Source organism: Corvus moneduloides, chromosome 4 (assembly GCF_009650955.1).
Source record: "Corvus moneduloides isolate bCorMon1 chromosome 4, bCorMon1.pri, whole genome shotgun sequence".
In the NCBI taxonomy this organism is placed as follows: domain Eukaryota; kingdom Metazoa; phylum Chordata; class Aves; order Passeriformes; family Corvidae; genus Corvus; species Corvus moneduloides.
The window spans coordinates 67,254,609-67,278,678 of NC_045479.1; the positions used below are offsets into that span (position 1 = coordinate 67,254,609).

General features: G+C 41.6%; 1 protein-coding gene across 6 annotated transcripts in view; it reads left to right on the forward strand.

The window, feature by feature from the left end:
• Nucleotides 1–16,283: 16,283 nt before the first annotated feature.
• Nucleotides 16,284–24,070, forward strand: part of GRM3 (glutamate metabotropic receptor 3) — a 101,812-nt gene continuing 94,025 nt past the window's right edge. For 4 of the 6 annotated variants that reach the window (XM_032105421.1, XM_032105426.1, XM_032105424.1 and 1 more), the window contains exon 1: nucleotides 16,302–16,511. The gene's annotated coding sequence lies outside the window, so the exon portion shown is untranslated. Of the gene's footprint in view, nucleotides 16,512–24,070 lie in introns of all 6 variants that reach the window. The other 2 variants (XM_032105422.1, XM_032105427.1) reach the window with 2 other exon arrangements.

The following is a 24,070-nucleotide window of genomic DNA, read 5'->3' on the forward strand; positions in this document are numbered from 1 at the left end:
GAAAATGAAAGGTAACTATTATAATTTTGCTAAATTGTTAATAGTAGTGCCATTTCAAACTAAACTAAAACATACCACAGGCTAAGTGACATGCTTGGTAGGGAGCATATCAAGCAATGGAAGAGAATTCATATTTACTAGGACAACATTAGCATTTTATGGTACAGAGATTGATTACCCCACCCTCATTCGTTTGTTTCTCACCTGCTATGCATTTCTCCTTTAGGGTCTTGCATAATTCCCTATTTCACAACAGCAATAATAATTATTTGATTCAATGATAGATTATGTAGTCTGAATGTAATCAAGAGCTGGTAGCAATTACATCCAAATTTAAAGACTTTCAAAAGGATGTTTACATGGTAGATTTCAAATTATATGGATTAAATGCCATGGGTCTCATCCATGAAGACAGAGAGAGGGATTCTTCTTTGTGTTTTGACTCTGTAAGGAATCCACTATCATTCATATCATGTGCATTTTATGGATGAATTATTAACCAAGCTTCTCCCTTGTTAATACCACAAATTTCTTTTGCCCTCATTAACACTGTCCAGGTGCAATTTAGGAAGTAATTTTGCCTAGGGTATACTCCCACAGAAATGTAACTTACTTGTTAATTAATTCAATTCAATTAATTGGCTTAAGGGTTATTTTTGACGTCACATCAGTAGAAGTCAGAGGGAAATTCACCCCAGAAACTTCACTTGGAACATGATCTGTCACCAAAAACTCCATTTCTCCTCCACAACAGGTCTAATTTACACAACAGATCAAGGGAAGGGGGAATCAAAAGCATCATATTGCAGCCTAAAATAAATTTGAAGGCCATCTTGAATTTGGGTCATGAGGAGCAGTTGGGCTTTTAACTGTCTCTGAACATTTTTAATGGCACGACTATTCTTAGTCACTGCATGATTTAATTTAGTGCTTAGGGAACTTAAGGTTGAAAGATACAGATGCAGTCCTTGTCTTCTTGTTACATTTGAAGTAAGTGATCTAGATAAGCTTTGGGCATTTCCCCATCAACTAAACTGGCATGACTTTATTGATTTTGACCAAAGGCATAACACTTTATATAGCTGAAGATGAAGCCAAGAGTTAGGCCTTAGATAGAAAGAGATGGATAAGATCTTTTCCCCTTTGCTTGCCTGAGATTGTTTTGAGCAACATTCCAAAAGCAAAGCAAAAGCATCTTCCCCTTCCATCACTAAGGGGACTGCAAAAGTTAATTTTTGTATTTATATAATGGTTCTAACTTGTAGAGAGATGCACTAGGATTCCTCTTGACTAAGTTCAAGGTGAGGGGTATCTGCAGGATAAAGTGAAAATCAGCTCTCTGAACAAAAAAATCTGTAGTATTCTGACTGGCTTCTAGCTGCAGCTCCAGAGAGCTGTGAGCCTCTGGTAATTCCTATGTATTGCAGATAGGCAGGTAATTCAGATGCTCTGGGGCATCTCAAAAGTCACTCCATGCCTTCATTTAGGCGGCTGACACCCCAGGTGCCTACATTAAGAACACTTATCTAATCTCCCCTCCCAGACAAAGGAGATCAAATCAAAATAGTTCATAAAGTCTAGGAAATGAGTTCTCCCATCATTAAGTTCTGCAAGAGGTCAGAAAAACACCACTCAGGAGCTCACCTCCTCCCTATAAACAGACTGCACAATCAGGGGTAGCCATCCATGCTGGAAGCACTGAAAGCTCCCATTCTTCCAGCCTGGGATGCTGCTGACTGTGAGTGCAGCAGAAACAGCCTCTGGTAGAACAGTTCATCTCAAGAGTGAAGGAACAGATGCAGGTTCATTCTGATGAATCTTTGAAAAATGACACTTCAGGCTTTGGCATAAAACTCAGGAAATAAGGGTTCAGGTACTGGCTTTGTCAGAGACTTCCTATGAAACCTCATGTACAGAATACGGGATTATTCATACACAAAACTTTAGAGTTGAAAGTGTCAAGAAATAATTTTACAGATAAAGTGGTGTGCTGGTTTTTGAGCAAAGTCTTTCTTCTGTCAAGGCCCATGAGGAACAGCTGCCACTAACCATAAACGAAGCAGGGGAAAGGACAAAGTAGAAATGTGTTGCAATTTGAGCTAACACGGTTTGTGGTCCCAGACTAAGTTAAGTTGGTGTGGCCTCTCCATTCCAGCATCAGGATCAAAAAAAGGTCTTAAGGTGAATGAGTACAGTAGCCTCCTCTTTGTCTTCTTTGTTGATTAGATATAATTTTTAAGTTGCTTGATTTGATTTAAACACAATAGTTCCTGTCTGCAAGCAGAAATAAGAAACAATAAACTTCTGAGGTCACTTTGGAGATTATTGTCTGCATACCAGGATGTTTCATGGTTGTACTTCCACTTGCCTTTTATACTAGAAATATTTGGGTCATTTAGTCTCCTTGAGATGCCATCTTGTACAACTTACCACCATACATAGTTGTGCCTAAAAGGATGAGTTAAAATTTTCTTACATGTGAAAACTAAAAACAGGCTGCTTCAGTGCAGCAGCACATAAAGACCGTTTACTTACAAAATACCTAAATGTTGTATATCCTTTGACAGTCTGTTTAGCCTCTGGGACAGATCTAGGAAAATGTTTACCTGCTTGCATTTCCTCTGAGAGAAATAGAAATCAGGCATGCAAATACTTTGATGTATCCATCACTGTGTTTGATCCACTAGTTTATATAAGAGAGCCTTTTCTTTACAGTCCTTCTATCTTTTGTACTCCTTACAGGGAAGCCTGAAAATCTATATTTTCAGGCAATCCGAGGGGATTTGAACCACAAGCATTCAAGGCTTAAGTTTAAAATACCAGACCTTGAAGGCAAGCTGCAAAATTCTAGGTCAAATTGGATCATCTTTGGATAGACAAGGAAGGAAAGAGGACACCAAGGTCCAAGACATCTAACCAGGCACTGAAATATAGTGGCATCTGAAAATCCAGCAGCTACTCTGGGTGTCAAAGATTTCTGTGCAGTTCTCAGAGCAAGGAAGGTGACTCTGAAGAAATTGGAAATACCACATGGAATCCTAGAATGGTGTGGGCTGGAAGGGGCCTTAAAGATCCTCTGGTTCCAACCCCCTGCCTTGGGCAGTGACACCTTCCACTAGCCCAGGTTCCTCAGAGCCCCATCCAGCCCGGCCTTGAACACTTCCAGGCATGGGTCTTCCACAATTTCTCTGGGCAATCCTGAACACAGCATAAATGAGCCCATTTCTAGAACGAGGGGCAGATCTGCCTGCCTCTGCAGGTCCCACCCACGCAGGAAGCACCAATGCATGTGAGTAACCCTGAAAATGTGAGCAGCCCCACAGAGTGACCCATACACAGGCATTTGGAGAAACAGACAATTGCTACAGGAGATGGGATCCATCTCTCCTAATCCTGCAGGACAGACATTTTCACCTGAGCTTCTTGCCTGAGGCTGCCTTTGGAAGCAATGGAGAGGAAAAGGCACCTTCAGAAGCCTCTTCACCTCATCCTTAGGTAGAGATATAGAAAGCAAGTTTCGGGTGAGTAGCTCACAAATATGCCTCCATTAAAAATATCTATCTTTAATCAGACGAATCCTGCCTATTCTCACAGTGTCCTCAAACAGAAGCTCACAACCCAGGGACCCAAGGGAAGACACGCTTTGCACCTCTCAGCGGTGTGGGAGCTGCCATCTCGCTGTCTGCAGGATTTGCAGGTGCAGAGCGAACATGCCAGAAGCTCCCTGCAGCATCCATCAGGTGTAAAAAGCCCTGGAGAAATGGATTTGTGAAAGGTCACAGGCAAAGCAGATTTGGATCAGGCTTCACAGTTAAGGCAGGAAATGTTTAGCAAGCAGATAATTATTTCATTGGTGCTTCCCCAAGAGGTGGAGGCTGGTTTATTCCACACTGTGCAGCAGCAGGTTCCAGACACATCCAAAATGAGGTGCAGTGAGAAGAGATTTTATGAATACCAGAGGAATTTGCATTGGATAACATTTGTATATCTTCAAAGCCTTAATTTCTGCTTGCAAATCTCATCCCCAAATCCCCAAAACACATGAAATTAATTTCATTTGAATAAGCCAAGGCCTTAAAAACTTAAATACTTAGAAGTCTCCTATACAAAAATAACAGGCTGCCCAGACCAGTGATGCAGCCACCACCCCTGGAGGTATTTAAAAGATGTGTAGATGTGGCTCTTGGGGACATGGATTAGTGGAGGACTTGGCATTGCTGGGTTAATGGTTGCACTCCATGATCTTAGAGGGCTTTTCCAACCCAAGTGATTCTATGATTCTGTGGAATGGTAAATTTTATCACAGAGTTATACCATTTTACCATGTTTCTCATGGTAGCAACTTCCACATTAAAAACAGAAAGTATGAAATTGGAAGGATTTGTTTAGGGGAGCATGCATAAATAAAGATAAATAGGGTAAAATGTGGTCGTGCTGGATCTCAGTTTTTCTATGTTTGAGACAAGTGTAATTCTGGGGGCAGAGAAATAAGTGAAGAATGCTTATTTAATAGAAAGTCACTTATTTTTGAGATGAGTTCAGGTTTATTTTGCTGTTTGCTGTATTAGGAGCATCTCAGAGATTTACAGTACTAGTGTCTGAGAGAAACTTATTAGGAAGCAGTGCAAGTGAAAGGCTGCTAAGTTCATTTTCCATGCAGCCACCTGCATTCTATCCCACTCATCTTTTATCACAGATATGTATTTTACATAGTTATTTGACAGAGTTTTAGCACTGTAAGAAATAACATAAGTAGAATCTATTCACAAAAATATGTTTTTGCTGAGAGAATGGCTGTTAGCAACATTAAAATTTGAACATGAATGTATCAGTCAGAGCAAAACAGTATACAAAAATATTTGCTGCTATTTCTCTAAGGCTAATAAGACAAAAATAAAATTTAAAAAGCATTCTATCTGTAGCTTTTATTTCCCATTTCACTGTTATTTCCTCACACTTGCTATAGAAATATATTCAGTCACATGGAAATAAATTTTAGATTTTAAAAATCCTAAAAAGACTTTTTTTTTTACATCTCCTTTTTTTTAATTAGACTTATAACTATACAATTCAACATTACAATGCAGACTTTTCAACTTGCTGCTGGCACAAAAGGATTAAATACATGACACCAACTAGGATGCCACTCTATAAATCAAGGTGATCCTGGCGTGTCCATTCCTGCAGTCCTCTGCTGCCCCGAGGCAAAAAAGCTGTAGAGATTTTCTTTATTCTTTCCTAATCCTCTCCATTTCAGTAGCTGACAGCGTTGGCAGCACTGCAGAGGAAGGGAACGGTTCCATGGCTGTGCTGTGGGAGCTGCAGGGCTGGGAACCACAGGGCTGCTGAGGTGTGACATGAAGGGACCATGGGCATTGCCACAGAGAACCCTCTGCAGACCCCCCTGACCACTGCACCAGGTACATTCAGGGCTCAGACACAGACATCAATTACAGCATCTACAGAGGTGTTCATCTGGCCAAGTGTCCAGGGTGCATGCAAGACTCATTTTACAATTAGCAGAGGGAGACAGGCAGTTTAAGGATGTGAGTCATCTAACACCCTACATCTAAAAAGAGTTGTCAAAAATGGGTAAGATCTATTGCACACTCTAAATTAAAACAAAGAGGGGAAAAAATTGTTGTTTCACTCCATCGACTGTATAGTGATCCAAAAGCAGCCACTCTACCCTTTCCTGCCATGGATGTTTCACACTCCTGAGGTCTAATTTTCTGCACCACGACTCACAGCTGATGTGTCAACTGGTTTTCAGACCTTTTTCATTCTGTCTCTGTTGCTTGGATCATAATCTATGGCAAGTCAAATCTTTCCTTTGCCTGTCTCATCTTCTTCATCAGTAGCAGGTGTTTTTCTAGACTAGCAAATTCAGGAAGTTAAAGTTATTCTGACAGCCACCCTCTGAGCGTAGGGTTGTCTCAAGTACTTAGCAATATGTGTTTATATGTTAGATACAGGTAGCTGGTGTTTGTAATAAATCTGCCAGGCCTCTTGCAAGCACTTGGTGCCACTTTTCCTCTTTCTCTAGTTGAACCGTGTCAGCAAGGCCTGTTGAGTTGAAACCAGAGGGAAGTGTCTTTCCTTTGCAAATGTCCTCAAGCCTTTTTACTCTTTAGTATGCACATATTTCCTTTGGGGCTGCCTAGACTGAAGTAAAGAAAGTTAGTTGTAAGCTGTGAAACCACCTAAGCCAACTTCATTTTTTTGCTGTAGTGCAAAAAAGACATATATTGATCAGTCAGGTGTAATAGGTTAGACATTTCACTTCCCATTCTCCTGTTTTGCTCCCATAAAAGCAATTCAGGAAATATGAAACAGAGAGAGAAGAAAAAATGGGGGGTTTACTGCTAGGGTAATATCTCTGACTCTTTTAATGTTTAGAAGTATGACCAGAAAGGTGAGGAAGTCAGAAATGAAATTGCCAGTCCAAGAAATGAGAGTTCTTTTGAGCAGTGTCAGCAAAGTATTTCCCATTTACTTCTCTGCAAGACTTTCTACAGCAAGCCTTGACAGCCAGGTAAGAATTGATGAAGTAAACCTGTGTAGCTCGACTGATGGAAGAGGTAGCTGGAAGTGTACTTTGATATTCCACTAAACTGAACTTATGAGTCCTGGCATCTACCTCACACTTGTACAAGTCACTTCAGATGCCATCCAAATGGCCACAAATACCCATGTCTTCACAAACAGTTGGGAAGTTCATCTTCAGTATAGCTTATTTACATTATTCCCTCCTTTGCAGTCAATGGTCTATTGGTCTTAGAGATAGGATTTAGGCAATTGCTTTATGATCTATAAAAGCTTCAGTGTCAGACATTAAACAGGAAGGAGTTTTGAGGCGAAATGTGCAAAAAAAAGCACAACTACAGATAGCAATTTTTTTTACTTTACTACCTCAGAAGAAAGATGCCAGAGTTACAGGGGCAATAAATAGCCCAGGTATAGAAAAAGCACTGAAGGATGTTAAGGCTATAACAGAAAACACAAATTATTTTTTTGCATCAGTGTTCACCATAGCCTTTCTTTACAGGTGACAGGACTGAGGATCTGTCTCAAATCTAGCTGTCAAGAGCGAGAATATATAAAAAAAAAGTGATTAAATGAACAATAAAAAACTTTGAGTCCCAAGTGATAAAGGGATTCAGATATGAAACTGCTGATCTGTGACCTGCAACCTCTTTCTTAATTCAGCCCTGTTACCAAAGGAGTAGAATAAGTCAGCTGTTGTTTAATAGTATTTTGTGGGTGATCTGGAGAAAAAGAGATGAATAAGTCTGTCTGTCATATGAGAAAATTGCTAAGAAAACTAGCAAGGAATTGCCTTTAAAATGTGTGGAAAAATCTGTTGGGAATAGCTTCTTGATATGGGGAAAGCTGTGCTGGTCATGGCTGCAGGAGCTCTTTGGGTCCTATAAGCAAGCAGATACAGGTGACCTGTATTTGGGTCTTTGCAACATTTCTGACAAATATCCTCATGAAAGAGTTTCAAGAAAACTTAGCAAAGACAAGAGCAGGTAGAAGGTGCCTGAAAATGAGGAAGCAAAGGGTAGGGATTTGTGCTCAGTTTTCATTACAAAGGAAGACCCCCTCTCACTGAGTTTCCCAAAAGTCTGTTCTGGGACTAATACTGATTAACATCGTCTGGAAAGATCTGGAAAATGGTTAACTAATGAGACATGAGACTGTTACTTATATAGAGAGATACTCAGAATAGTAAAAAGCCAAACTAGTGGCTACAAGGCACAGAAGGATCTCATGATATTGACTGACTGGACAATAAAATGGCAGATGAAAATCACTGTCGATGAATGTGAAAAACTGCAGATGAGACAAAAAATAACTCTAGCTCTGCATGTGATACAATGGACTCTAAATTAAATACTACTCCTTATGATAGTTTGAAAATGCCAGCTCAGCTTTCCTTTGTCAAAATGACAAAGAAAATGTTACAACTCTTTAGGAAGGAAGAGAAAAAAAAAAAAAAATAGAAAACTAATATCATCATTATGAGACTGTAATAATAGGTATTTCTTCCACACCTGGAGGGCTCCAAATGGTGGTGTGCTGATCTCAGAAAAAGGGACTGTGAAGTTAAAAAAGAATAGAGAAGGGCAGAAATGTGGACAGAAACAAATCATGAGGAAGGAAAACTGAACAGCCTGGAATTTTTCACCTTTTAATGCAGGGGAAGGGTATGGCAAAGTCTAAAGCCATGAATACATTGAAGAGACTGAGGAAGGAAAAAGTCTTTGTGGTCTCCCAGAACACAGTAGATCAGGGTTCTTGCTGAGGCAGGCTTAAAATTTAAAAAAAAAAATGGAAGTGCTTTTCACACACTGACTGTTTTGGTGAGGGAAATCCCCACAGCAGGATTTTGTAAAGGCAAACAGAATAATGGGATCAAAAGAAGATTAAAGTCCCTAAAGCACAGGTTGCTGGAAGCCATAAGAGGTATATCAAGAGAAAAATGTTCTATTTTGCCCAGTTCCCAAGTTTTTCTAAGTACATGCTACTGACCAGGATTAGACAGAAAATACTGTCCTTGATGGACATTTGGTGTGATCACAAACCACTGTTCTTAGGAAGCTGCTTCTGTTCCCTGGCCAGGATCTGATAACTGTCACCACATGTAGTGCTCCTTCCGTACTATAAGAGAGCTACTAGGGCAAAATCCATCTTGAATCTCTACTTTGAGGATCTTCTCTTTTTCTCTTTTCTCTCTTTTCTCTTTTCTCTTTTTTCTCTTTTCTCTTTTTTCTTTTATTTTCTTTTTTCTTTTCTCTATTTCTTAGAACTCCAGAATTAATACCAAGCAGTAGCCTAATTACTGAGCATTTCCCATCATGAAGCTCATCTTACAATGGCTTACACCCTTGTCAAAACGGAGTTGTTGAGATGGACTTCTCCATGTTGATTCTCTGCATCTGTGCATAATTTCATACAAAAGGATCTCATCACTTATGAGAATGAGTCTAAGAAAACAATAATGTTCTCCTAGTCAAACTCTAGGACCAGATAAAACCCAACAACTGGGTTGCACAAACCCAACTGTGAGCACAGATTTAATATAAGGTGAGCCATTGCTTCAAGGTATCATGTAAATTATTCTGAAAGTGGAGAGCTCCTAAATGTGAAAAACCAGGTACTAAGAAGTCACTAACACTTTCAGGTTTTAATGCCTATATCTTATCTGGGAAACAAAAAACCAATATACCAGCCCCTACCTCAGGAATGAAGTAAAACTAAATGAAAAAAAAAGTTCCAAAACACTTGAATGTTTTTTCTGAAAAGAAATGGACCATTCTCCCCGTAATGCAGGGTAAGGCAAGTGCACAGTATACAAAGTACAAGGCAGAGTCACTGAGCAGGGCAGAAAAATCAAATTATTGACAAAGCCCTATTTCTTTAGGGTGCTGAATGTGGCAGGATTTTCTGAAAGAGAAAAAAAGACAGTGTTAAACCAAGTAAGGAGGGTATCCACATGCACAAGGAAGCTGAATTAAGATTCCACTATCGGTGTTAGTTCTCATTGCTTTGCAACTTCAAATTATTCTCTCAACCACATTTACTGGTGTGCAATTTAAATAGAACAAGCTGAAGAAAAACATACAGATCTCACAATTTCCCTGTATTTCTTGTCTTTTCTTAAATTAGAGAGAACAACAGCATTCCAGAGGGGAAAGGGAAAAAAAAAAAAAAGAAGAGGCATCCAATAAAAGGCTTTTAAACAGCTCAAGTGCTATTTTTGTCACCATCTGCTCAATTATATTTTATGCTACTAGTAGTTTTACAAGGCCAGGTATGTCTTTTCTGTTGGAAAATGGTTTGTCTTTGTTAAGGGAAATTCAAGATCCTTAGCTTGTGACTGATTTGGATTTCTTGCCTTTTTTGTCCCAGTCTCATTTCCAGGAACTTCATTCCTTTTATTTCAGGTTTCTAATTCTGGACTCTGTTCCTTCCAGGGGTGCTAGTAAAATTAAATGGTTGGGAAAAATTAAAAAAAAACACAATAAAAACCAAAATTCCACCAACAAAAATCTAAGCCAAGATAAAATCTAGAATATCTTTCAGCTGAAAAATACAATAAACTTCCTGTGTATAAATTTATCCATTCATTTTTAACTAGTGGCAAAGCAGAATCTCAGCAGGACATTTCAAAAGCAGTATATCCAGATGGATTCTCAGTGTGAAAGAATTCTGAAATAAATTCACTGACATAATAAAAACAGGGTTTTCAGGCTTGCAAGGCAGTGGTGTAGGGACTGTGAGAAAATTTATTTTGCAGGAAGCCCGTACCTTGTGCTAATGGGAAAATTTAGATCTTTTACATTGCTCTGTATGTGGTAGGTCATAGATAGGATAGGATTATAAAGGAAATGGATCTGTGTGCCACAGCCCCTGACAGCACTGTGCTACATTTCTTGGCCCGTGCCCTAATTCAGAGCCACAAGTAATCCTTCCTATGAGCCAGTCAATGCTTTAAGTGGTTCACAGCTTGATTGTGTCACATCACCCCCCAGGGGCAAGGCAAACTTGTCGATAATGCCTAAGCACCTTAAACAAAATATGTAAATGCAGTAATTCCTGCAGAGAAGAGCAATGGGGGAAGGGAAAGTGTTTCACAGAGAAGAAATGTTAGAGGATTTTCAGGGGGAAGGAAGGAGTTTGAAGAAGCCAGACTGCTAGCAGCTCAGACACTAATAAAGAGAATAATAATGCACAGAAACATAAAGGTGACTTAAGTCAAAAGCAAAATATGTAGGAAATTCTGGTATCTGGTACCCAAGTATCCGCACAGTAAGAGAAAGAGATAACAGTCAGTATTTTGTAGAATGGGGTCATCTGTTCATATTAATTTAAATATGGCAGAGATTGGAATGTGCTACTGTGCCGTGCCCTGTCCCCTACACCTCCTGGGAAAGGCTAGAGTCCCCTCTCAGAAGACCTCCTATATCAGAGACTTAGGAAGGATGGAGTAAGAAGAGGCAGAAGGATGATGGACCTTGGACCCAGAGTCATGAGCTGGCGGAGATTTAAGGTGTCCTTCACGTATCAGGCAGAGCCTGTGTTATGTTCATCCCTGCACCTGCACAAACTGCAGCAGGGTTTTGGCTAGGGAAGGGCTGGAGGGTGCAAGTGGAGTGTGTATACTTGTACATCTTGCAGGGACCTGGAGGGACCCTTGCTGCTCATGTATTTTTATGAAGGAGCCCCATTTGGACAACATCTGGATGTCACATGTGTCTCCAGCAGTATGTTGGGAAACCTGATTTCTGAGAAGGAAGCAGAGGTGGAAAGAGGGCAGCTGGTTCCCACAGTGAAGCCAGACCTTTTCGCCTCTTGTAGCTGACAAAGATGAACAACAGCTGCTGGGTTTTTTCCGTGGAAAGAGGTTTCTTTGTGGAGAAGGGGTAAGGAGACCTTGGGGTTAACTGGAGACATGGCTAACAGGCATGAGCCGGCAGACATCTATCTAAAGAGTAAAAAGGAAGGTGAAAAAGGCAGAGAGAGACTGAAGGAAATGGGAAAATTGGCTGGAGGGAAGATGATGAGAAGAGGCAGGTAAAGACACTGATGGTCATGGGAGATGGAGGCAGAAGGGAGGATGCTGCTGCATGTGCACAGACAGTGTGGAATGAAGTCTTTCTTCCATGTGCCAGACCATACCACACGAAGCACAGGTTTTTGTTGTGTTGAGCCTTATAGTCAGAGTTGGCACTGTCCTTGTGCATGAGAGAGGCTCAGAATACCCAAAAAAAGCCTGAGTATGTCATGGCATATTCTTCATGTTGGTACTAGGCCAGTATCCCTTCAGCCAGCTAAGAAAGCCATCACAGGACATCTGACAGGAAATAACAATGTCACTGAAGGTCCAAGGGATGCCACATGAATCAGCTGTAAGAGGATCAGCACTGAATGTACATGAGGACTTTCTGCACCATATGTATTGACCTAAAATCTCTTCAAAACCACTTAACAATGAGAAGACATTCCATTTTGATGATGAGCTTCATGATGAAGACCATCAGTGTTGTTTGTTAAGAGAAAATAAAGGGTCTATTTTTGTTATACTTTCTTTGCCCTGCCCAGCTGAGGAAGTAGAGGGGCTTTGGTGGGCACTGGTGTGCAGCCAGCAACCACAGCAGTGCGTAATTTTCCACAGCGATCCATGAAGACCTTGAAAATGACAGAGTGACGCCTCTTACACTCTTCATTGCTGTGGATCTTCCCTAGGGATTACCATATTCCTCTGAAAGATGAGTGCCACTGGACTGTTCCTTTGGAGTATGTCTGTGTCCCTTACAACTGGCAGGTAGGGATGGGTCAGAGTCTGTGGGGTTTTGTAGATCCCTGCATCAGCCATTATGAACTTTTTGCCTTTATGCCTCAGGAGACAGAGACTGAGGTGACTATAGTGCTGTGGAGACACATCTAGACCCCTGAGACTACTACCATCCAAAGAGGGTTTTGTACCCTGAGACTGGCAGACTCCCAGGAAAACATGATATGATCTCTAGGTGCTTCTGGTGTGTGCCTCAAACCACAGAGATAAGCCAGGATTGGCCCTGGGGTGATGACTACAACTGTTAGCTCAGAGCAGAGCCACAGAACTGGATCCTGCCCACTCACACATCACTTCCACACAGGAAACAGATGCAGGGCTGTTGGAAATCAAGTGGCAGGGAGCAATTTGCTAGAAAAAACCTCATTGATCTACATCCCTGTTCCTGTCCATTTCTGTGAGGTCCCAGGAAAGGAGGAAAGACCATAAGCCTCATTAATTATTCAGGTAGGCTGGGCCCAATCTATAGGTCACTCACTGGCTGTACAAGCACATTTGCAATTTTTCTAAATCTTTGCTTTTAGTCTTTAATCAGCAAATAACTTGAGTGTGTCCCAAAACAGATGCTTATAGCAAGTTAGAGAGCCCTACAAAGTGTTTTGCTGGAACACTCTCTTGCCGTCAAATGTAAAATTGGAAAGCTCCCATGTGTACAGTCTTGAAGCTCATGCTAAAATTCTGTGTAAGGAAAAGGCATGCATCTGTTTGTTTGTGGTGATAAGCCTGTTAATCACATTCACAAATTTTATAAAAACAAATTCTTCAGCTCATCAAAGCTTTCTATGAACTCAATTTGGTGTTATGTGAGAGCTCAATTTGAAAGGAATTGATCTTTAAACTAGACATTACTACTATTTCACTAATAGATAATTCACAAAGACAAAATAGTCCTATTTCAGGAATTTTTAGTGCTGCTTTACCATCTTTGTTTCACAGGCAGAAAATAAATAAATACATTTTATATTAAAGCCCTTCCTTTGGATCCAGGTCAAAGACATTGAGGGCTTTTGATTGTTTTCTCCAAGCTGTCCCCTGGCAGAAGTTGCACAGCCTGATTTCTTTGTCTAACCGTGGGTGTCTCTACAATTAAGTGTAGCATGAGGTGCTCAATTTAGCCTGAAATGAATGATTTGCCAGTAGCACCCAAACACAGCTTAGCCCAGAGCTTCACTGAGATCATTGTATGGCTTTTCATTGTCACACTGTGAGTACCTGTAAGCCTGAACACCTGACTGAAAACACACGCTCAGTACGTGGCTGCATCTTAGCTATCCTATGTGGATGCACCACGTGCTGTCCCAAAAGAGAATTGAGGCACAGCTGTGTTCCCTGCAAAACTAAAGATGGTTTTCCAGAGTCATAAACTGAAATGAGGTCTCCAGAATCCTGCTTTAGAAAGACTAGGGTAGGTTGTCTTATTGCTAAAATGAGACCCTATTGTGCCAGGAGAACTGGGTGAGGAAGAGCCCTGGAAGAAAGTGGAATAAAACCCTTGTACCTTGGCCGACAGCTTGTTTGACTGTTCAGGTTTATTTTCCCGTTTATCAGTAGCCAGGAATCACGTGTAAATGCAAGTAGTAGCAGTGTTAGGGACTGATATCAGACATTGCACAGCAGCAAGGCATGGAAAGGGAGTAAACCATGGGTACCACTGATGTTTTTTGAAGCACAGAACAAATGACCGGGTCACCTCCCTGGCTCTAAGTGACCTGCTGGAAATCAAACAATACACCTCAGCAAAATTCTGCTTGGTGCCTGTGGTGGACAATTTCATACACAGTGGGTTTTATATCCTGCCCAATGAAAAAGTTACTTTCATACTCACTTCGAGGCATGATTGCTATGTACGAAACAATGCAGAAGCAGATCCTTCTTTTCACTAGTTTTTCCTGGCAATCAGCCTGCAAGACTCTGAAAAATTTGTATTCCAAACCTATTTGTCAAATTGTGCTATGATTTGAAAGACATGAGACTGACTTCCTATTCATTCCAGTTTACCCTGATGTTAAGCAATGTCTCATGTACATTTTGATCCAATCTAAAGAAGGGTAAACCTGAGAGAAACTGCTGTCTTTCATTTTGCTCCCTACTTAACTTTAGTCCTTAATGAAACAGTTTAACATGCACATCTTGGCAAATGTCCTTGGCTTCCAAAAAAGAAAAAACTCATTGAATTAGCCACATACCTCAAATGTAATGGGTAGATCACAAAAAAGTAAACAGATGTTAAATAACTAAACATAAAATATTACAAAGCAGAAGCAGATTATTTTGTTTTATTTCCTTTTACTTTTGCTTAACTCCTTACCAGAACCATGGCTGCTGAAACAATAGTGGCCCCATGTGAGCTGCTGGATTGCAGCTCCTGACTGCAGTGTCTCTTTCCTTGCTTTAACTGAGCACTGGTGGGGAGCTGCCTGGGGTTGAGTACAAAGGTAGGGGGAAACATTCAGGGAAAAGTGGACAATGGCCTCTGCCGGCTGAAGAGTGAGAAATTCACAGTGTCCCAACTGGAGCGGTGATGAAAAGGGAGGTATTGGGATTTTACAGACATCCTCTCCATACTACACCCAACCAGCAGGAAGCAGCCACTTGCTGTCCCCCACAGCAGAGAATGAGCAATGAAGCCACATATAACACCAGCAGTGCTTCATGCAGCATGGCTTAAACTCACCCTCTCTGAAGTCAATGCATCTATCCTCAGTGACTCTTACAGCTCACTCACCTCACTGGCTTTAATCCTTTCTTTAGGACCACGACCTTCTGTTAACACTCCATCTGATGTAAACCTATGGTCTTCAAATATATATAAGCCAAAAAGTAGCTTTATTTTTCCCTTTGCATCCAGCTTTGCTGCACCCTGAAGTGATCTTTTCTCAGTAACTATTTTTCTTCTCTCTTCCTGTATAGGACTTAGAATATAGAGAGATAATACAAAGACTATGGATGATACATGTATCTGTACATAAAAATACATATGTGTGTATACATATATTTGTGTGCATATATTGGTATGTTTTCTTTGTATCTATCTATCTATCTATCCACCAATACATACATACATGCATACATACATAAATACATTCTTTTTCTAGGAGATGTAAAGCAGAAGCAAATTGATCAAGCCAGCTGGAAGCGAGAAGGCAGGGGGACGGTGATACAACGCCCTGAACTGCCTCGGCTCTCCCGGCTGCTCTGTGCTCACCCTGCCCGCTCCCGGCTTTTTGAGGATGCGACAAGTCGCAGTGCCGGGGCGCAGCATCCTCGGAGGAGCGTGTGCGTTCCCCCCGCCCCGGCCCCGTCCAATCAGGGTGCTGGGGGAGGGATGCTCGGGGCAGGGATGCAGGGTTGCCAGGCGACAGCAGCGTCCCCGTGTCCCGGCCCCCCCACACCCGTGTCCTCCCCCCGGGACCGGGCTGCGCTCCTGCCCGCGCTGCCGGCGCAGTTAAACAGCCGCGGGGAGCCCCGCAGCATGGGGCTCGCCTCCTTCCAGGGCTTCTGCCACAGCCCCGCTCCCGGCCGTGCCAGGAGCAATAGACAGCTCCAGAGTGAGAACTAGGAGCGCAGTCAATGAATAAATGGTAGGGATAAGGCTCAGCCGGCCCCTCCGCGCAGCGCCGAGTGCCGGGGGAGGCGGTCTGCGAACGCCAGCCAGCTCCCACTCCCTGTCTTTGCAACTCTAGGTCGCCTCCTAATTTAAAGCTTTGCACCAATCCCCTTTGCCCGGAAAGGAGAGGAAATCTAGAAAGATGCCAGGCTGCGAAAAGGGACCCCAAATCACAGAGCCGGTCCCAGGCGCTGCCTGGCTAAGCAGAGCCAAAGTTGGTCAGAGGAACGGGAAGCGGGTGCTCCAGAAGAGAGGGGAAAGGAAGGGGATCATGGCTTGGTGATCACAACCTCTCCATCCCGTTGTCCCCCTCTTCTTCTCCTTCCCTCACAGCTTACCTCTGACCACTTAGGAGGCCTTGATGAGTTTCCATCGGGATCCGATCCAAGGTGGGGGGGAGAAAGGGTGATTGTTCCCAGAGGAAGCAGCTCACACAAGTTTGGGGGGTGAGACTCTCCGGTGGATGTTTAACGAGCACGTCGGGAGGCCCGCGATGCCCGGGAGCAGCTGGAGACCCTCACCAGGACTTATCTTCATTGCACGGTAAGGAGCTGGGCACTGGTATCCCGCGTCCTGGTCCCTGCATCCCACATCCCCGTCTCTGCATCCTGCGTCTCGGATTCGCGCATCCCGGTCCTCACATCCCCGTATCCCGCATCTCAATCCTCTCATCCCACTCCTTGCATCCCACACCCTGCAGTCTGGATCCCTGCATCCCGGGTCCCTGCAACCCACCCCCGCCCCGTTCTGCCCTCTGGACCAGACGCAGCCGCTGCCCCGGCGGTTGCGGGTTGTGCAGCCAGGAAAAAGTTTAGAGCAGTGAATTGCGAAGAGGTTTCCTGACGGGATTCGGGGGGCAGGAGAAACGGGGAAGTGGGGAGATGGAGGGCAACAAGGGCTTTTACACTTGCAGAGGAAGGGTAGGGTGCAGGGGGACCCCTGAAGTCGACAGCTGGTGGGGGGAGGAGGGGTAGGGCAGTGTGCAGAAAGGAGCTGTGTCCAGATGTTGCCCAGAGGTTCCTGCTTCCACAGGCTTTGGGGGTGAAGGGATGAGATCTTAAGCTTGCCGTCCTATACCCTTCCTTAAGCTAGGGTGGAAAGTGCCAAGCCAGCAGCTGGGAGAGCTGTGCTGACTGCCCAGCTCATCTCCCTGGATCTGCTGCTGGAAGAGAGGGGGAGAGAGGTGGGGAACCTTAAAGAAATTGGAAGTGCCTTGCTCCTCTGGGAATATCTCCCCTGCAGGGACCTGGCTCTCTCCAGGATCCTAAAATTGGAATACTTCAAAAAGGAAGGAGAAATTAGCATGGATGATAGAGCCATTGTAATTCTCCCTCACATATATATCTGCCCACGTATCTGTGTGTCCATGTGAGTACACAGCCAGCTGTGTAGGTGTGTGTGTGTGCTTCCGGGGCTGCCTGAGCCTGTGGATGTGCCTTGCCCACGTCCCTGCGTTTCTGGGTTTGTAGGTGTGTGTATCTGTGCTTATGTGTTTGCTTGGATGCATATGGATATTTTATATGTACAGATTCATAGGGCTGTGTTTTTTGTTCCTAGACGGTGTTTATCTAACCCTCTGTAGACCTAGAGGTGTGTGGGTACGTACCTTGCATCTGTGTGTGTGCCAGGCACACGTATCTGCTGGGACACACATGTGGGTGTGAGAAACTGCAGCTCCCTGCCAGTGTATAGGGAGGATTTGGGGGGGGGAGTGTTGGGTTTTGGGGGTTTTATCCCCCCAGGTTATCACAGTGGATATGGATCATTTTACATATACATCCCTAGATTTCAGCAATCTTGGTAAAACCCAAGCAATTCATGAAGAACTAAACAGGCATCACACCCAATACTGCATTGAACTGAACTAAGGATTTTCTGGTAGTCTGTGAGTTCTCTGGCTTCTTCTCAGTTTATGCCACCTGCTGAAGATTATTTTAGTTCCTTTTTTTTTTTTTTTTTTAAATTAGTTAAATCAGCTTTAAAAAACACTTGGAAGACTGTGAAACAGACCAGCCTGGGACACAGACTGGTACCTATTTCAGCTTGCATAAGTATATGTCTCATGTTGATTAAATATTCATGACAACAATTTGAAAATCACACAACCCACCTGATCAAATACGTATTTTAGGAAAATTACTTCTTTCATTGTCTTGAAATGCACCTAAATCATGATGACTTCTTCTGCTGTTATTTATGTTGATAAACGTATTAAAAGAAAATGTAACTTCTCCAGTTATATTGGGAAAAATTGCACTTTAAGCTACTTTTATTCACAATTAAGGTAATAGAAAAATTGTACTTCTGTAATGTTCATCCTTTGAGTGAAATCAGTAACAAATCATGCAATTGCTTCTTAATTATTTGAAGAGCAATGCAAGTTAATTGTCCCCTACTAGAATATTTCATACTTTAATTTCTGTGGCTTTTTTTCTTGTTTGTTTGTTAAGGGTTTGTTTTAAGAATGATGCTGTCCACTACTCCCACTATTTTTAGAGACCTCCATTATATATTAAGCACAAAACACACTTCAAAATAGAAAATATATGAGTTGCTTTACTGCTCTGTAACTTAAAGACAAGTAAAATGGCATTGGTATCGAGTACATTAAAACTAGACTTTCATGCTCGAGCAAAGATGCTTTTCTAATCACTGTTGATGTTTGCCTGGGTTACTTGTGTTGATGACCTACTTACAAGGTTCTACAAATAAAGGAATAAAGTTTTTTTAGGCAAATGTTGACACCTTGTCTAGGAGTAAGATTCTAATTTTATCATTGAAAGAGTGGATCTAAAGCAAGATTCAGGGGTAAAGTATCTTTCTAGATCCACATAATGTTTTTACAGTTAAATAAATGTGACAAAGCAAAGTACTAAATCAGACTGGAAAGCCAAAATAAAAGAAATACATTACAAACAATGCTATCGTTCAGTTCAGTGCTCTGTGTTACATAAGTGGAGCTGAATTTGGAAATGAAGGCAGTGTAGGGACGTGTAGTGGCATTTAAAGAAAGAACTATTTGGATGGTTTTTGTGAACACAACTCGCCCATGGCAGTGTCCTACAGAACATAAATTGTGCTGTAGCTCACGGAGTCCTATATGGAATACTATAAGACATGAAAGACTTGGTTCTAATGCTGCTTATGCCAGGGTCAAATTGCAATTTTACCTTTAAAGCTAGTGGGCTAAATTCTGTGTTTGCCTACAAGTATTCAGGTGGGTCACATGAGATGTGCACTCACCAAAAGTCTGGTTTAGCAGTGCAATTTGAGAATCCAACCTCAAGATTTCACAGGGTGTGAGATCCTGTCTATGAGGCTGTTAAATTTGCCAGCAGCATCCTACTGAAGGGACTTCATTCTCTGATCAGTTTTTGAAAGTTGTCTTCAAAGTCCTATAAAATTTTATCAGGATTGCTGCACCTTGTTTGCTCCAATTTGTTGTACTATAGTTATCAATCAGTTGGCATGAATTTTTGTCACTGATAAAGTCACTCTCAGGATGCCGCAGAACAGCACCAAGTTGTTTGACACTCTCCAGGATCAGACAGCATTACTGTTCATGTGGGAATGTGTGTAACTATTCTAAGCTACGTAAGCTCTTGTGAAGATGGTGTAATATTGACTGTTGGGGCATTTTTCTGCTTATTGATATAAAACTGAGAGCTGGTTTAAAGCCTAATCAAGAACTTAGTTCAGGTCAGAGAGTTAAAGAGAAGATTGTTCTCTTGCTCTCTCCTAGCGTGGAGAGTAAGTCTGTGCTTTAATGCCTGAGTGGGTTGCATTTGCAGTGGAGGGGTATCTACAGCCAAATAAACGGGGTGACCAGAGGGAGAATCAGCCACCCTGCCCCTGCAGCCAGCCCTGAATGTCCAGAGCAAAACCATGGTGGACCTGGGGTCTAAAGGTGGCAGGAGAGGAGTGCAGTATCCTTCAGTGGTACCATCCTCCTAAGTCTCTGCTTGTGACTGTTTCTTGCTGTGAACTTAGCAAGACAACTTTCACTCTGATAATCCAGCCCTAAACTGGCAGAAAAAACTGGAACACATTTCATTTTATGAAAATACAGATTGGCTGAAAATCCTGAGTTTAATTTAGCAGTAGGAGTAAAATGATTAAAAAAAAAAATCCTCCAAGGCACAATGATGCCTGGGAAATACCTGCAATTGTCAGGTATTTCCACTGAGACAAAACCACAGTTTGCTGTTAGAAGTGCCTTAACCATTGCAGATTAGTGCAATTGTCTCTTTCTTCAGGTAAACCCAGAATCCACTGTGTGATCTCAATGGATTTGCTGGCTTATCTATTGTCTTTCAGGCATGTTCAGATTTTAAAAAATACTGCAAAAAATGTACTGTCTTGATTCCAGCTGCCTTTTAAGAGTAATGCAGCAAATTTTCATGGGGGTAAATCACTGTGAACCTATTAAAGTCAAAAAGAAGAGAATTTACTAGAGTTACAGCAAATTGCACACAAAAAAATAGGCTGTAGAACTATATTGCTTTTATCTGATATTGGTCCTTTCAAATATAAAATTATGTAGTTGGAACAATTATCATGCTCTTTTTCATAGCTATCCTGAGATTATGGGAGTAGTTCTGTAGTCAGCAATGGTCCTGCTTGTGCAGGAACATATGGGCTCCTCATATAAAGCAACAAGCTTTCCCCAAAACCTAAGAATCAGGTTAGCAGCTTTTCCAAACCATCTAAGACCCAACATATCCACATGTAAAAGTATGGTCTTAACCCCAGTTACTGAGGCAGCCTTCCTTCAGAGCAATTTGAAGTCTGGCAAGTGGCTTGAGCTTGATAGTACTGATGACCCTGACCTTCCAAGCCACTTTCCCAGTACATCCAAAGGGGAACAGCATGATCACCAAGTATATAAACTAGATCAAATATGCGTCAAACAAGGTGCATAGAGAGGGAGTCACTGATAAACTTTTCATGGATGAAATGGGAACTTGGAGCAGACTTCTGGCGGATGCTGCCAGACCTTGAAATTCTCCATTAGAAAAGTGAATAGAGAAGGGAAAAAAGTTTTGAAAACAAAAAAAGATTGAGGAAAATATCTCCGTACGAGACAAAATGGGAAAAATACAGAGAAGAAAATTGCTTGACAGAAAAGGAAAAAAAATCAGTAGAGATACTCAAATGACTATTCAAGCTGGAAGAAAAGTAAATTAAATGATAAGCCAGTTGTGGGAAGAAGAGATTTTAAGGCAGATGAAGGTGGTGAAGTCAACCGAGACATTGTCAGATTCCAGAGGAAAATTAAGCAAGTCTACACAAGGGAGAATTAAGCCAAAAGCTAAGTCAGTGACCACAAAGTCAGCAAATTCATATGACAGAACTGTATCAGGAGAAATAATGGAATAATTGGTTTTTCATGTGAAGAAGGATGAACAGGTTAGTTTAGAGTACCCTTTAAGGAACAGGGTACCTGAAAGGAGGGGTGCTGAATAGGGGAGGTAGAGTATGCAGGTGAGAAGAAACAAAAATGCTCTTGAGAAAATGAGGAGTGCTTGAGGAGAGAACAAAGGGAAGAATAAAATAGGGAAGCAAAATGAAAAGATTGGGACTGGCATGACATCAGAGGAAAAGCATCCACAAAGACTGGAAGAAAGGATTGACAAAAGAAAGAAAGAAAGAAAGAAAAGAGTATCAAAGGGTGTGGGAGGTACAGAAAAGTCACCTCCCACTGGTACAGAGGAGGAGCTGGGGCCTGGGCCTGCCAGGAGGAAAGAGCTGAAGGGAACCTGAAAACTGAGAAAAGTCTTTGTCTAGAACATGATATGCTGGTGGAAGACAGGGAGAAGAGAAGAGAAAATGTGCAGAATGTAGTGACTGAGAGCACCCTCAGCTGAGAAATATAGTAAAACTTACACATTAGCTTCCACTCCCATGAAAAGCTCCACTAATGAGACCACACACAAACCAGGGACAATTTTTGTGTTACCTAAATGCTGCATCTGGAGAAATGCAAAGCCTCAGCCTCTGTGGGTTGTGGTGGCTGGTCCTCCAAAGGACACATTGAGCTGGCTGAGATCCTGCCCTGTGGTCTGTGAAGGAGGATGCTGCAGGCAATTCAGCGAGTCTGGGATTGGGCAGTACTGGGATTCTTCTCTGGAATGAGCCCTACAAAGAAGCTGGTTGAGATAAGTGGGCAACAAGGGGCTGTCTGATTATATTGAGAGACTCTAAACCTCTTCCAGCAAAACTAATGTGGCAGAAGCCAAATCTAACACTGAGGGACATTAATGGCTTGCAATAGGCATTGAACACCATGTGGTCAAACCGACGCTGAGGTGTAGGATGGGACACCATTTGAAAAGGGTTTGAAAATCTTACAAAATATTGTTTCACCCCCAAGTTCCTAAAATTTATCTCTAAATATATTCCTAAATTTTTTCATCCCTAAAAGTTCCTAAATATTGTTTCATCAGTGATGTGACTCCCTGCTCCATAGGTATGTAACAGCAGGGCTGAGATGATCCAGAATTTGTCTCTGTTATAGGAATGCAGGTTAAATACACTCCTCGTCCCTGGTGAGGAATAGAGCCCTATGGGAAGCTAGTCTAGGGTCTAGGGTTCACTGAGAGGCTCCTAGACCAGCTTTGATCTTGTTGACCTTGAGCAGTTAAAAGTACAGGTCACCACATCAGGATGTTTGTCTGTTTTCCATAATGTAGCTGTGATTAAGTCTCCTTAGATCCCAAACTGCCTCCAGCTTGTATGTGCCAGGTCTCCACAATGGGACACCTGCAGCTGTGCTTGAGGGAACATTTCTACATATGTGTTTTGTAAGAGATTTTTGGCAGAGATATTTTTGGATCCAATACTTACTGCCTAGCAATTTCTGTATTGCTTTATAATCATTATATATTATATTGTTATTATTAATTTCATTCATATTGGTTGCATCATCTAGTGAAGAAATTATCAGGAAAGCATGAGAAGACATGTTCTGCTAGTGTTTAAAAATACTACATTTGTAATGCTTAGCAGAAATCGGCTGGCCTGCTGTTAGGCTCACATAGCCAGAGATGTGATAAAAATCAATAAGCAAATTTTGGGGATGTTTCCAGAACTCATAGAATGATTAATTTTTCCCTTTTATTTCTCTGTATTTTCATGACAAGAGAAAACATATAAATAGACAAAAGGATGGAGGAAAAAAGATAAAGATATTTTGCAGTAACACATGTAGGGTTCAGTGCTAAGGTATTAAAAGAATATGCTTGGATCAGCTCATGTGGCTAAGAAATGTCAAAAATTATCTTTCCCTGCAAGATTGTTTCAAAATTGATATTTTAAAGCAAAAATAGAATTGGTTTTGCCATGACAAATCAGTTTTCAAAAAGCTTCATTATAATTTTTGGTGAGATTATGTGTGTATTTGATTGTTGAGTGTCACCAGTCGAGAATATGGCCATAGACTTCTTTGCTTTTTATCATATATTTTTAATGGCATTTTTACTAATCTTTCGTCAGTCACAAAGACATCTTCACTATATGTCAATTGACACTTCATTTGGTTCCATTGTAAGATTTCCAGATGTTTCCGAATACCACAAATTAAATATCTTGATTTTACCTTTTAACAGATGTATTTTACCAGTATTTAACTCTGCCTTGCAAAAAGCAGGGGAAAAAAACACCCATGTGGGGCATCAATGTAGTTATATTGGATTAAACTTTGATAAAATTGTGTGAAAAGGATACCTTACAATGCCTAATAGATGTTGCAGTGCGTTATTTTCAGAGAGACTATTAAGTTTCTTGTTTTACTTATTATGAAATACTTGTCCATAAAATAACATTTTACTAGAAAATTTGCAAAATTTATAGGAATCTTCTTATATATTTTCCAAACACTGTGAGAACACACTAAAGTACACTTGTTAAATCTACTTTGCAAGTGTTTCATTGTATTCCCTTGGGACCTCTTAATTGGGCTGCTCATTTTCCTCCTTGCAGCCACCATGGCATTAGAAGAGCCCTGACAATACCAGAGATCAGCAGACAGTGCATTTTATTAAACAGGTGCAAGCCCATCCTACACCGACTGACGACGAGGTTTATTTATCAGGCAAGTCTTG